Source organism: Paroedura picta, chromosome 5 (assembly GCF_049243985.1).
Source record: "Paroedura picta isolate Pp20150507F chromosome 5, Ppicta_v3.0, whole genome shotgun sequence".
NCBI lineage: Eukaryota > Metazoa > Chordata > Lepidosauria > Squamata > Gekkonidae > Paroedura > Paroedura picta.
The window spans coordinates 122,017,082-122,032,628 of NC_135373.1; the positions used below are offsets into that span (position 1 = coordinate 122,017,082).

Genomic DNA, 15,547 nt, shown 5'->3' on the forward strand with positions numbered 1-15,547 from the left:
AAGGATTTGAAAACCAAGAGCTCTGGGCTGAGATTAGTTGCACCACACTAATGTAACCAAAGAGGTTCCACTCGGGTGATTTCTCCCCACTGAGTTGATCGCATGGGAGACAACACTGTGTGTGTTTTTATTTTTAAAAATCCACTTCTGGTTAGGCTGCACACACATCCTTCCTCCTAGGCCGTGGAAATGGAGCATTAGGCTGGCTCTCGCCGCTTGTCAAATTAATGTCAAAAAAAAGGATCTCTAATTGGCTGAAGGGGGGCATTCCCTCCGGTGCCCAGCCTCCGTCTCCCGCTGAAGGGCTTCTGAATGCTCAAGTGGGTTTTTCAACTCAGAGCTCCGGGGGCTGCAGCCCGTTCGACGTGGGCCGAGTCCTCGATTCGCTGCTCCTCGTGAAGAAGAAGAGTTGTTTTTGATGCCCCGCTACTCACTACCCAAAGGAGTCCCAAAGCAGCTTACGAGCGCCTTCCCTTCCTCTCCGAACAACAAACCGTGGGAGGGAGGTGAGGCTGAGAGAGCTCTGACGAAACTGCTGTGTGAGAACAGCTCTAAAAGGACTGTGATGAGCCAGCCGGCTGCATGTGGAGGAGGAACGGGGCATCAAACCTGGTTTGCCACATTAGAAGCCGCTGCTCTTACCCACTACACCAAGCTGGCTCTCAAGTCGATATCATTCAAATTCCCCTATTTGTCTTTGAGCGGGGCCCTCATAGATAGGGTCGCCAGGTGCCTTCAGGCCACTGGTGGGGGATTAGAATCACAGAATCATAGAATCATAGAGTTGGAAGGGGCCATGCAAGAGTTGGTTCTTATATGCTGCTTTTCTGTACCAAAAGGAGTCTCAGAGTGATTTACAATCTCCTTCCCTTTCCTCTCCCCACAGCAGACACCCTGTGAGGGAGGTGAGGCTGAGAGAGCCCTGATATCACTGCTCGGTCAGAGCAGTTTTATCAGTGCCGTGGCGAGCCCAAGGTCACCCAGCTGGCTGCATGTGGAGGAGCGCGGAATCAAACCCAGCTCGCCGGATGAGAAGTCCACACTCCTAACCACTACAGCAAACTGGCTCTCTTCTTCTTCAAAACAGGAACAGGGTTCAGGATCCTGGCCCCTCTCTCTCTTGAAGGTAGAGTTTAGGGAGGGGAAGGTCTTCAATATGGTACAATACTATACAGTTTGCCTTCTAAGCGGCCATTTTCTCCAGGGGACATGATCTCTCTTATCTGGAGATGAGCTGTAATTCTGGGGGATCCCCAGGTCCCAGCTGGAGGTTGGCATCCCTGTAACTCCCTCTCTGATTCTCTTTAGTCCCCCTCTGAAGTCTGAGACTAAAAGACAGCCCAATGGCTGATGTCCTTTCATTACCTGACACAACTAACCATCCCCCTGGGGGAGAATCCATTTCTACAACTGCACACGTGTAAAAGTGGCCACAGAACAGGTGGGAACGAAATCCTACTACAACAGCAGCTGAGCCATATTCCAGCCAGATGGCTGCCAGATGAGGAGATCCTGAAGATCATCCTGGAAGCAATCTCAGTTGTCAAAAGCAGCAGGTTCTCCTGCAGAACATGTTCTCCGCCAGAAGTTCTCAGCTGTCTTGCTTTTGCATTCAATTAGATTTAATGAAAATTGAGCCTCTTGTGGCGCAGAGTGGTAAGGCAGCCGTCTGAAAGCTTTGCCCATGAGGCTGGGGGTTCAATCCCAGAAGCCATCTCAAGGTTGACTCAGCCTTCCATCCTTCCGAGGTCGGTAAAATGAGGACCCAGCTTGCTGGGGGGTAAACGGTAATGACTGGGGAAGGCACTGGCAAACCACCCCGTATTGAGTCTGCCATGAAAACGCTAGAGGGCGTCACCCCAAGGGTCAGACATGACCCGGTGCTTGCACAGGGGATACCTTTACCTTTACCTTTACCTTTACCTTTACCTTTACCTTTACCTTAGATTTAATGAAAGCTTGCTGTATCTATAACTGAGGAGAAACATAAAACTTCAGAGTAAAAGCCTTAAATTCCAGGCAGGAAGTCTGAGACCCATAATGTGAAGTGAAGAAGAAGAGAAGAGTTGCCAGTAGATTCTGATGAGATCCAGGATAGGGGGAAATGTTCTGAAACCTAGAACTAGCCCTGGGGATTGGATGTCCAACCTCCAGGAGGCACCTAGAGATCACCTGGATGTCCAATGTCATCTTCCCTGGAGAAAATGGCAGCTTTGGAGTATGGAATTATACCCTGCTGAGGCCCATCTTTTCCCCAGCTTCCGCTTTCCTCAGACTCTGCTCCCCAAAATCTCCAATATTTCCAAATCTGGGAAGCTGTCATGCCAGAGATTAAAATCATTCTTCAAGGGGACTTTCAGGGGTGTGAGGATGCATAGCAGGGAGATGAGTCCAGCTGACATCACTTCCGGGCCTCCTCAACGCCTGAAAGATTATTTCAGGGCTTCCGCCGTGGTCAGAAGTTTGAAAAAGGCTGGGCCGGAGAGAGACTTCATACCCCTTGCGTTTGTGTTTTTCTTTTGCCAAAGCTTTCCGCGTTCCTGGCTTTCTCCTTCTTTTAATCTGTCTTGTCATTGCTAAGTCGTGCGAGGACGTTATTTGTCTTGTGCGGGTTTTCCGCCCTCAAAGAAATCATCATCGAGGGCGATTATCCTTGTGATGAGAACAATTAGCCGTTGCTTTTTCTTTCCTGACACCTTCAACGGGAAGGGAGGCGATGAAGAACCCTGCCTGATAAGAGGCAGATCCCGAACTCGCCGAACAATTCTTTCCTGAGTAGGAGGACTGAATGGGAGAGGCGCTCAGGTGAAATGACGGATATTTTTAGCAACCTGAACTTTATGGCTTGAGAGGAAGGAAATGAATGTCTGGCTGTTGTTTGGCAGGGAAATAGAAGCCGATAGTTGGGGCTTCCTTAAAATAGGGCTTTTTTTGGTGTTCTACAAATGTAAGAGCTGTTGAATCACAGAGGTTCATTTCCCCGCCCCTCTAAATGGTATGAGACGTAGGTTGGTTTGCATAGATGTCTGTGGAGAACAAAATATGGGGGACTTCCCAGGTCCTTACAGAGAGGTTCAGCAAGCGTTTCGTGGCTTGCGTTGAGAGCCAGAATGGTGTAGTGGTTAAGGACCGGCAAACCATAATGTGGAGAGCCCGGTTTGATTCCCCACTCCTCCTCCACATGCAGCCATCTGGGTGACCTTCGGCTAATCACACTTCTCTTAGAGCTTTTCTCACCAAGCAGTACTCTTAGAGCTCTCTCAACCGCACAAGGGAGACGGGCCTGGTAGAACGCTCTGCGTAACGAAATCAGAGCCCTGTGGGACCTCAAGCGGCTTGCCAATTTGGTGTAGTGGTTAGGAGTGCGGACTTCTAATCTGGCATGCTGGGTTCGATTCTGCACTCCCCCACATGCAACCAGCTGGGTAGCCTTGGTCTCGCCACGGCACTGATAAAACTGTTCTGACCGAGCAGGAATATCAGGGCTCCCTCAGCCTCATCCACCCCACAGGGGTCTTATGGGGAGAGGAATGGGAATGGGATGGGATGGGAATGGGAATGGGAAGGTGACTGTAAGCTGCTTTGAGCCTCCTTCAGGTAGGGAAAAGCGGCATATAAGAACCAACTCTTCTTGTTCTTCTTGTTCTTCTTGTTCTTCTCCTTCTCCTTCTTCTGGCTCAGCTCTTGATGAGGGACCCTGGCCCAGCAATAGAGCATCTGCTTGGCAGGCAGAAGGTCCCAGGTTCAATCCCCACATCTCCACTTCAAAAGGACTAAGCAGTAAGGGATGGGAAAGACCTTAGCTTGAGGCCTTGATGACCATGGGAAATGGCTGTGGCTCAGTGGTAGAGCATCTGCTTGGCAGGCAGAAGGTCCCAGGTTCAATCCCTGGCATCTCCAGTTAGAGAGGACCAGGCAGTAGGTGATGGGAAAGACCTTGGCCTGAGGCCCTGATGACCATGGGAAGGCACTGTGGCTCAGGGGTAGAGCCTCTACTTGGCATGCAGAAGGTTCCAGGTTCCATCCGGGGCATCTCCAGCTCAAAGGATCAGTCAGTATGTGATGAGAAAGACCTTGGTCGGAGACCCTGGTGACCCATGGGAGGGGCTGTGGCCAATATTGACCTTGATGGACCAAGGCTGCTTCATGTGTACATGGCTGCTTCATGCGTGTTCGCATGTCTTCTCTGGCTCCGATCCCAGTTGTTTCTGACGTGAAGTAACTGCGGGAGAAAACGGTTCCTAGTTCAGACAAAGAAATATGAAGGATGGTTCTTTCATCTATCACAGCTAATGCACTGTACTCTTTTCAGTGCATCCCTGTATCCCACTTAATGCTCAAATCTGGCATTAAACAGAGACGGTTAATACGCTGCCCATTTAATATTTCAATACCCCAGCCATTACAACACCCCCCCTTGCAATTTTTGGAGGCATATTGGCTAAAACATTTGTCAGGCTGACAGATATGGATATAATATATAGATTTCTAAGGAAACAAACAAGGAACATGCATAAATATAGATCGCCACAGCAGGAGACATGGTCATGCGCCAATGGCAGGATACGTGTTGATATACCCAGGCAAGTCTCCTTTTGCCGCACTGATTGGACGAAGGTTTTCGGCTTTGATAACAAATGTTTCTCATTGACTGCGAAAAGGAACTGGCGCTGAGGGAAGGCGTGGGGAGGAGAAGACAGACAGCGTCTGTTTTGTCAGAGGGATGGAGGTAGAAGAGAAGAAAGTTCTGGAGGCAGATCTGCAAATAACAAAGGTGACATGGGATTAAAAAGGATCCATCACTGCGGAAAAAACTGATTCGCTAACACCAGACTCCAGAGGAGAACCCATTCAGGCTGGAGTGAAAACAGAAAATGGTTTGCAACGTTTGGCAAGGTTTCTAGCATTTTGATATACATTTAAAACATTTCCAGATGTTGCTTTTAATCTTCAGGGATCCCTTAAAAGGAAATCTTGATGTTCTTATTGGTGACCTTTCCGTACGGATAGAGATTGCTAACACAAGTCCCTTTTTCAAAGCCTTGTTTGAACATCAGCTGCGTTTTTAACACTTGCACTAAAATATCGTTTAAAAATTATTCATTCTGCACTTATGGACAATGCCCTTTCGATGTGCTTTTGCACCTGGGGTTTCCTGTTAAAAACCGGAAAATCTACTTCTAAAGCACATTGGAAGTGCAGTATCCAACGTGTGCGGAATGAACGACGTCTACATAGGGCAATATCTTTATCCGTGATTCCTCCTTATATAATTGTGAAATCGGCTTCGAGGAGGAGCGAGTCCGGCTGCCCAAGTTAGAATAGGGCCAATCAGGGTGCACCCTGATTGGCCCTGCCCCTGTGGCTCCTCCAAGCAAGCGCTTCACGGGCCCCAGGTAAGTGCCAGCAGCGGGTATGGGGGGAGAGAGACATCCCTTCCCTGTGGCTGCCAACTGTGCTGCAGGGAAGCCGCCGAGCCTCCAGGGGGGAAGGTTGGCGAGGACGGCTCCCGGTTGAGGAAGCTTGCCCTAGACCGAGCTGGCTCTCTAAACTATCTTTGTTTTCTTGAATTCCTGTTCCCCCCCAGGTAGTCAGTGACCCACTTCTTAGCCACAGGGGTGAAAGAGTTTGTCAAGGGGGGGGGGGATTTCACGAGAATATATGACCATAGAGTCCACCCTCCAGAGCAGCCATTTTCTCCAGGGGAACGGATCTCTGCAGTCTGGTGATAGGCAGTAATTCTGGGGGGGGGGGTCCCAGGCCCCACTAGGAGGCACCCCTAGCACTGAACAATGACCACCTGGCAGCCATTTTCTCTAGAGAAAGATGTCACCGAAATCTGGCCCATCCTGGCACCTGGCAACCTTAGGTCCAAGGCAGACCTAGATTTACCACTTTAGTGTCCTAAGAGCCATCAATCAACTTTTTTTTTTAAAGCAATACTACTATATATAAAAAGCGTTTATTAAATCTCAGGTACTAAATCTCGGAGAGGAAAGGGCCCTTTGAAAAGCAGAGGTCATTTACAGAGGAAGCTTTGTTGCTAGGCGACAGTCACACTGAAGTGTTAAAGCAATATGGTCTCTTCTTCTAAATACAAAAAAAAAAAGGAAGAAGAAGAAAAAAGAAGAGCTAATTAGCAAGCCCAGTTAACTGATAATGAACAAAATTCTGTGAGTTCCGTCAAAGCCATGAAGGAAGTGGTGGGGTTATTTCTTCTCCCCTCGCTTTCATAAGGCCCACCGAGTCTCCCGTCGGAGTCTCGAAGGGAAAGCCCACGAAATATTGTCAGAGGGAATGAAAGGCAGTTAAGGCACTCTGGTTAATTGCTCGGTGATTAATCTCTCGGCACGCTTACTGGGAAAGGATGAAAAGAATGAGGAAGAACGCCAAGAGTCGCCAGCTGGTAGCAAAAAAAATTAAAGTTAAGAGCAAAAAGATATGTTTTTAGGGCTGTTTCTGAAATTCTCCTCGTTTGATTTCCTTCCCGTTCCCTGATTTGGGAATTCCACATAAGTGGGGGTCTTTTCCAAAGCTGAACTTGTGTTAGGGATGCCAGCCTCCAGGTAGGCCCTGGGGATTCCCAGATTTTGCAGCTCATGAGAGAGGTCAGTTCCTCTAGAGAAAATGGCTGCTTTGGAGGGTGGACTTCATAGCATTATACTCCACTGAGATCTCTCCCTGCCCCGAATCTGACCCACTTCTCATTCTACCCCCTCCAAGTCTCCGGGTATTTCCAACCCAGAACTGGCAACCATAACTAGAACGATTTGGGGGCAGGGAGGTGGTGGGAAGGCTGATGTTGTGAAAATGATATAACTGTGTCTTTTCTGGGCTTTGGGGAGATATGGGGTTTGAGGCAGAGGCACTAAACCTGCTGTGTGGCTGAAGGACCCTCTCCTCAACAGAACTCCCAAGTTGCAAGAAGATTGGACCAGGGTGTCCAATTCTAGGGGCGTCCAAAGATGGTGCCCCCATCCTATATTACTTCCTGTGGTGAGAACAGAGCAGACAGCCTGGCCCAATCATTTTGCAACTTGAGGGTTCTTCTGAGGAGAGGCTCCTGCAGTTATTCTGTAAGTCTGGTGCCTCCACCTCAAACCTTATCTCTCTCTCTCTCACACACACACACACACACAGCCTGGGAAAGACAAAAGGGCCGACTTTTGCCCTTTCTGTTTCCCTTCCCAATTTAAACAGCCACTTGCTCGAATTGCCGAATCGCACCGAATCGCAATTCAGTAATTAGAGCAAGGTTGATCAGGCCATTTAAACATATTGGAAAACAGCGATTCAAACTGGGTTCGTGCCTGATTTGTGGATTCGGCCGATTTGTGCCCGAATTAAGGGAGATTTGGCTCGTGTTCAGCTGGGTCTCATCGAATCCCATAGTCCCACAAGGTCTCTGCTGCAGGAAGAGGAATGATAGGGTACTTTAAGACTGCTTTGGATAGTACAAAGCAGGGTACAAAACTCCAGTTCTTCTCTTCTTTTCTTCTTTTTCTGCTGAGCTCTTTCCCCTCCCCGAACCTGGCCTTCCTCAGATTCGGCCTGCAAATTTCTGGGAATTTCCCAGCATGCCATTATTATTGTTATTGTTATTGTTATTGTTATTGTTATTGTTATTGTTATTGTTATTGTTATTGTTATTGTTATTGTTATTGTTATTGTTATTGTTATTGTTATTGTTATTGTTATTGTATTTATATCCCACCACTCCCTTGTGGCTTGTGGCGGGTAACAATATCACAAATCCCCATTAAAACCCCATAAAAACAATAATAACATTGCCAATATTACCGGCATGGCAAGAACGGCAGCTCCACTCCCCCCCCTCCCTCCCACTACTAGCGGGTGGAGAGGAGGTCCTGATGATGTTTTGCTTCGGGTCCGGAACCCGAGTCTCTGGGGGGGCATAGATCTATTATCAGCCCCCGGCCTCAACCATAAACCTGGCGGAAGAGCTCCGTCTTGCAGGCCCTGCGGAACGTTGAACACTGCGGAACATTGACAACTGCAGTTAAGACCATCTCCTACCTTCTTCTCCCACCTTTCAACCGGGGACCTTCCAGCTCCAGCCTGATGCCCAACATTTAGACCCCTAACTAATTCGCTCAATGATGTCAGCTCTGCCCTCCATACTGAGACGGAAAGCAAACCATTTCCTGAAAGAGATCAGCGCGGGATTGGACCGTTCTCAACCTTCCAGAATTGGTGCCTCCCCAAAAGGACCTTTCGACAGGATTCAAAAGGCCCTCCCCTCCAATCCTGAGAAAAGTCAAAAAGGGTCGCGAGCCATCATTCAAATCCCGTCAACAGGATTCGAACGCCGAATGATCGTTTGATCGTGTAGCGAAATATGAACTGTAAGAGAAGTCATTGGAAAGGTTTTTTTTTAAAAGTGGGGGGGGAGGTTGAAGAAAGAGAGACAGACTCGACATAACATGCTATTTGTCACGTTATTGTTACAATTCAGCTAGGCAGAAAAGCTGACAAGCCGAGTCATTCCAAACTACAGGTTGTCTCGTTGACGACAATGGCTTAGGCGCTCAGATCAGCCCATGCCAAGTTACGGGAGCAGGCCAACGTTTTAATGCTTTTAGTCAGTCGGGCTTCTCAGTTTCCTTTTGGATTAATTATCCTCTGCTAATGCAAGGTGGTCACGCGACGGAGAGGCAGGCTGGTTTTTTCGGGGGGGGGGGGAGTGTTTCCGCATGAAGGCTTGGGAATTGGTTGTGAGTGTTCCAGTTGGCAGAGTCTAAATATGCAGAAAACCAGAATGCACCCTGTCTTAAGCATGATAGGTTTATTATAGAAAAGAAACATAATATAGGAATAGGGGAGAGAGAGAGAGAGAGAAAGAGAAAGAAAGAGAAAGAGAGAGAAAGAGAGAGAGAGAGAAAGAGAGAGAGAGAGAGAGAAAGAGAGAAAAAGAGAGAGAGGCCCGTTTATGGATACTAGATGGCTTTCCCCCTAAATCCATCTTGGTGTCGTGGTTAGGAGCGCAGACTTCTAATCTGGTGAGCCGGGTTTGATCCCGTGCTCCCCCGCATGCAACCAGCTGCGTGATCCCGAACCCCCCACAGCACTGATAAAGCTGTTCTGGGAAGGGGAGGGGCCTCAGGTGGGCGTGTCCACAGCTATGCTTCCCATCTGCGGGATCGTGCCACTTCTGAGGTTTCTCAAAGCCAGAAGAACCTGTCAGGGATTTCTCAATCGTGAAAAAGTTGAGAAAGGCTGGCTTAGATTCTCCCCATCTTTGTGGGCAGCTAGACATTCCACGCGGTAGGGATCGCTGGTCTCCAGATTAAGAGGTCAGCGCCTCTGGAGAAAGTGACATTACTGGAAGGTGGATTTGATGGTGTTCTATCCTGCCAAGGTCCCGTCCCTCCCCAAACCCTGCCCTTCCCAGGTTCCACCAACAAAATCTCCCGGAGTTTCCTAAGCTGGTATCGCTAACCTCTGGGGTGCCCTCATCGCAAATCTTTTTGCTTACATAGGCCACGGAAAGGAAGCCGACGAAACATCTGGTTTGAAATGTGAAATCAAAGCTTCGGCGAGGCACCCAAAGCTCATCGACGGGCTCCCTTCCCCTTAATCTGGAGGCAAACGTGCCGATCTGTTATCAAAGAACGGCACCTCTAATGCTCAACCTTCCACTTGCCTTCGTCAGAGAATCCTTTCTTGAAATGCCATGGAAACAATGGAATATGCCTCATTAAACTTTGCTGGCAGGAAGGAACAAAAAAGAAACGTCTGAGCAATTTATATATATATATATATATACGTGAAGTTGCGGAGGAAGCGAAAATAATACATTTGTTCAGAGAATAATTAGATTGTTCTCGTTAATTTTCCAAAGTAAAAGTAAGATAATTGGCTGGGAAGAAAACCTTTGGGCATGTGGATATTCTTTGATCTGGTTATAATATATGACTTAAAATATGCGCCGTTTATACCCATCATGGGCAGAAACTGAGTCACAGTTTATTTCTAAGCAACCTGGAGGGGGGGGGAAAGCAAAGCTAAACTGGGTTATTTGGGGCTCCGGGAAATGAGTTGATAGCGATCTACTTGCCTTTCACCTTTTGTATTTGGCTCCGTTTTATTTATACGTGTTTATTAAAAGATTTTAATCGGACCTTCCTGAAAAGGGAAGGCGGCGAAGAAAACATAAACACAAACTAAGGCCCAGTGGAAGAGTAGAGATTTCTCAGTGGACACGATCCGATCAAAACCACACAGCAACTGATCTCGGAGGAGATTAGATTGATGAGGGAGAGGCTGTGGCATCTCCTTGGCATGCAGGAGGTCCCAGGTTCAATCCCCGGCACCTCCAGTGCAAAAGGATCCGGTAGGAGGTGATGAGAAAACCTCAACCTGAAGACACTGAACAGCTGCGGGAAGGGGTTGTAGCTCAGTGGTAGAGCACCTGCTTGGCATGCAGATGGTCCCAGGTTCAATCCTTGGCATCTCCAGTTGACCAGCCAGTAGGGGATGTGAGAGACCTCGGCCTGAGACCCTGGAGAGCGGCTGCCGGTCTGAGTAGACCAATACTGACCAATGGTCTGATTGAAGCTAAAAAACAAATTGTTTGTGTGTTCGTCACTGCAGATGGGGACTGCAGTAAAGAAATTAAAAGACGCTTGCTCCTGGGGAGGAACGCTATGACAAATCTAGACAGCAACATAAAAAGCAGAGACATCACCCTGCCAACAAAAGTGTGTCTAGTCAAGGCTATGGTCTTCCCAGTTGCAATATATGGCTGTGAAAGTTGGACCATAAGGAAGGCCGAGCATCAAAGAATTGAGGCTTCTGGTGCTGGAGAAGACTCTTGCAAATCCCTTGGACTGCAAGGCGAACAAACTGGTCAGTCCTAGAGGAGATCAACCCTGACTGCTCCTTAGAAGGCCAGATCCTGAAGATGAAACTCAAATACTTTGGCCACCTCATGAGAAGGAAGGACTCCCTGGAGAAGAGTCTAATGCTGGGAGCGATTGAGGGCAAAAGAAGAAGGGGATGACAGAGAATGAGGTGGCTGGATGGAGTCACTGAAGCAGTAGGTGCAAACTTAAAGGGACTCCAGGGTAGAGAACAGGAAGGCCTGGAGGACCATTGTCCATGGGGTCACGATGGGTCGGACATGACTTTGCACCTAACAACAACAAAGATATATCCAATAACACAATAATATACAAATCAAAACATCGACATCCTTTTTATTGTTCTTGGATGACAAAGGAGAAATCCATGGCAGGAAGAAAGCTTTTTTAAAATCTGCAGATTATCAATATTACTAGCAAGAAAGCCCATTGCAAACAGGAATGAAATGGGTGCTAGGACCCAGGGGACACCGGCAGGCACAAATCTCTCTCTTGCAGCAGAAGCCATAGGAGGTAATCAAGGCTCCTTAGCAGGCAAGCAAGGGTTGTTTGCAGTTTAGGGCTCCTTTGCAGTTTGTCTCAGTCTGTCTCTCTCTTTCCATCTCAGCAGGAGCCATAGCAGGTAATCGGGGTCGTTTGCAGTTCGGCAGGGCTCTCTGTTCCTCTGTGTTTCTCTCTAAGACGTCTGAGAGCAAAGTGGCGTCCAGGGAAGAAAAGTGGGAGCTGTAGAGGGAGGGGCAATCAGAATGCACCCTGATTGGCCTTATTCTATCTCAGAATGAACGGATAACACTCCACCCCCAGGGCTGTTTCGCAAATATTAAGAGGAACAATGGATAAGGATATCCTAATGGTCTCAACACATCCTGGGAAATGGGGGGGGGGCATTTTTTAAAATTTCACAAATGAAGACAGCAATGTGTGTGATTCAAATGAGTAGCCGTGTTGGTCTGAAGTAGCACAATAAAATCTGAGTCCAGCAGCACCTTTAAGACCAACAAAGATTTATTCAAGGTGTGAGCTTTCGAGTGCAAGCTTTCGAGTGCAATGTGTGTATCACTTTAAATGTGTTAATGAGATTTTTAAGGCACATGACTCATAGAAGATAAATCTCGGATACCAACTGTTTCTCGTTAATGACACGGAGGATCCGTCATTTATGGGGAAAACAATTTTTAAAATATTACTGAAATATAGATAGTAATTATTACCCAACCTTGGCTATAGGTTTAAAGGAAAGACAGGTGCCATTGTAAGCCAGGTGCTACTGAGAGCTTGCGTCCTGGCAGTTGGGTGAGTCTCATTTCTGCACATAGTCTAAGCATAATAAGGTTGTGTGATCTGGTTATTCGCACCCTTAACATAGTTTTTTTAAATCTTCTAGTTAATGCGGCTGAAGAAAGTCACGAAACAGGCCTTGTTATACCGGAATCCTGTTCAGCAATCACGATAGAGAATTTCTCCTTTGGCTTCCAAGGACAGGACAATAAACAGGACTTAGAATTTTTTATTTATATATTATTGTGTTATTGTAGAAATCTATGAATGCCCAAATTAGTTTTTGGCTGTTATGTTCTTTGTGTGCTCCTGTTGCTCGAAGAACTGGTTGGATATAAGGCAGCTTCATGTGTCGGTGCACCAAGAAGTAGGCTCAAGTCAAGTTATAAACTTAGTAGAGGGACTTCCACCAGGTCTCGTATCTGTATCCCCCGAGGTGGGGCAGTTCTCAGGGCTCACCATCACCAACTCCCCACCCACACACCTGCCATGCCACCCATCAAAACCCCTTTCCCCCTAAGGTTCATAGTCTCCCGGTTATAGAGGTCAGTTCCCCTGGGGGAAACAGCTCCTTTGGAATGTGGATTCTATGGTATTCTACTTCAGGGGTAGTCAACCTGTGGTCCTCCAGATGTCCATGGACTACAATTCCCATGAGCCCCTGCCAGCGTTTGCTGGCAGGGGCTCATGGGAATTGTAGTCCATGGACATCTGGAGGACCACAGGTTGACTACCTCTGTTCTACTCTATGGCCAGGCCCCTGTGTAGGACAAGTCTAGGGCACCTTCCATTGGAGATGATCATCTGGCCGGTGGGCTGGGACTTTTAATTGGAGACTTTTTAATTTAATTTTAACATTAACATTAACATTAATTGTTGTTGTAATAACACCTCCTCATTCTCACCCACCCTCTAGTTTCCCACTGAGTACCAACAACTAGCTGCCACCCCTGGTCCACATGCAGGCATGGGACGACACCTTAGAACCGGATTGTGACAGCAACAGACAGCTGGCTTCCTTCCTTTGTACTAAGAATGGTCAGGAGTGATTCCTCATCCCTCACTTCTCAAATGCGGGCTCCGTAAGCCTCTCTCCTGAGCCGTGCTTCAAATTAACATGTCGAGCAAAGAATTACACCAGGCAGGCAGCTTGGTAAAAATAAAGAGTGATTTTACTAAGCCATTTATTGATCCCTGTGTTTGTTAAAGTGGATTTCAGGGTGCAAAATACCAACTCTACTGAATCAATGTGTTTCTCTCTCTCTCTCTCTCTCTCTCTCTCTCTCTCTCTCTCTCTCTCTTTCACTACGGAGTTTGTCTTTTAAAATTATGCAGAGGCTCAGAAGATCAGGGTTCCATTTCAATGCATGTTCCTCACCCGTGCCACCTTAGTTAAGGTCCAAAACGGATATTGGGCCAGGGGGGGGGGGGGAAACCAGGCAGGAATCCCAGTCAAGAGTGATAGATGCAAATCCCGCGTCGTGTGCCTTCGTCGGGATTACCGGGACACGTCGAGGTGCTGCCTAAGACCTTTGAAAAAGCTGCAGCTGTTCTGAAGCCAGGAAAAGCACCAGTCTGAAATGCGTGATTCGGTACAGCAGACACTAGATTTCGCTGGGCGAATTTGCGAGACAGCAGGGGGCTGTTGGGCTCTTCTGCCAATGCAAAGAGTCAAATTCAAATTCAAAGACATTATTATTATTATTATTATTATTAGTAGTAGTAGTAGTAGTAGTAGTAGTAGTATTAGTATTAATATTAGTATTAGTATTAGTATTAGTATTAGTATTAGTATTAGTATTCAGTTTGGTGTAGTGGTTAGAAGTGTGGACTTCTAATCTGGCATGCCGGGTTCGATTCTGCGCTCCCCCACATGCAGCCAGCTGGGTGACCTTGGGCTCCCCACAGCACTGATAAAACTGTTCTGACCGAGCAGGAATATCAGGGCTCTCTCAGCCTCACCCACCCCACCCCACAGGGTGTCTGTTGTGGGGAGAGGAACGGGAAGGCGACCGTAATCCGCTTTGAGACTCCTTCGGGGAGAGAAAAGCGGCATATAAGAAGCAACCCTTCTTCTTCTTCTTCTTCTTCTTCTTCTTCTTCTTCTTCTTCTTCTTCTTCTTCTTCTTCTTCTTCTTCTTCTTCTTCTTCTTCTTCTTCTTCTTCTATTCGATTTATTTCCTGCCTCTTCCTGCAGGCTTGAGGCGGCATATGGCATATAAAGACAGCGTCTAAATAGAAATCATTAGAAATTAATAAATAGTTAGTAGTAATTACATTATCTAAGATAAAACAAATAAATGAAGCGAAATAAGTAACAGGCGATGATACACTCTTCCAGAACGCTCAGTAAACAGTGACTTACACCTACTGTCGATGCCCAGGGACTAGAGCAGGGTTGGCCAAACCGTGGGCCTCCAGATGTCCATGGAATACAATTCCCTTGAGGCCCTGCCAGCGAACGCTAGATGAGAGTAAAAACACGGAACGAACAAAACACATGGGACGAATCTTCTCAGGGTTGAATGAAAGCCATACGGGGGCCCCGATCCAGATTGGGGCAGCTTCGGGGAGGGGCAGAAATGGCCCAGGCTGGCTACTTCCTTTATTTATTTTGCTACCCAGGTCTTACTGCTCATCTAGTCACTGTGCGATGCCAAGTTCTCATGTAACAGGTACACTCATGGTGCTCCAGGAAAAGGCGAATCATTACTCGAACGTAGGACTGTGTTGTTTTGAGGTTTCCGTGGTGTCAGTGAGATTTGGTTCGCTGCTTTGTTATTTCCTTCTGTTCTCCACATAGAGCAAATGGGGCAAACCCTCCACCAAAGAATTAATGGGTTTGAATCTGCCACCAGAAAACACAGGACTGAGCAGCCTGTAGAGCAGGGGTAGTCAAACTGCGGCCCTCCAGATGTCCATGGACTACCATTCCCAGGAGCCCCCTGCCAGCAAATGCTGGCAGGGGCTCCTGGAAATTGTAGTCCATGGACATCTGGAGGGCCGCAGTTTGACTACCCCTGCTATAGAGGAACACTTCACCCTTTGAGGACATTCAGTGAGGGACCTCAGCTGTTTTATCACAAAGGAACTTAAAGAACAGGCTGGAAAGGGAAATTGCTGGGAAGCAAGTTATTGCAACACTTACAACAATGGAATCCCCAGGACTTAATAGGGATATGGGCTTCTTATCTCACTACATACACTAACCTAATTCATCTCTTATATTTGCATTCCTTACTTCATTTTATTTCACTTGGAACAATGGGATTGCATTGTGGATTGTAATGTGATGTTATTTTGATGTCACCCACTATGAGACAGCTTGCCCGATAGCAGCAGGTAATAAATCTAATTGATGATGATGATGATGATGATGATGATGA

The 15,547-nt window shown here is 47.3% G+C and overlaps 2 non-coding genes across 2 annotated transcripts; both read left to right on the plus strand.

The window, feature by feature from the left end:
- Positions 1–3,824: 3,824 nt before the first annotated feature.
- TRNAA-GGC (transfer RNA alanine (anticodon GGC)) lies at positions 3,825–3,900 on the plus strand. Its single transcript has one exon. It is a non-coding gene; the product is annotated as a tRNA-Ala (tRNA).
- Positions 3,901–10,406: 6,506 nt separating this feature from the next.
- On the plus strand, positions 10,407–10,478 carry TRNAA-GGC (transfer RNA alanine (anticodon GGC)). Its single transcript has one exon. It is a non-coding gene; the product is annotated as a tRNA-Ala (tRNA).
- Positions 10,479–15,547: the final 5,069 nt, after the last annotated feature.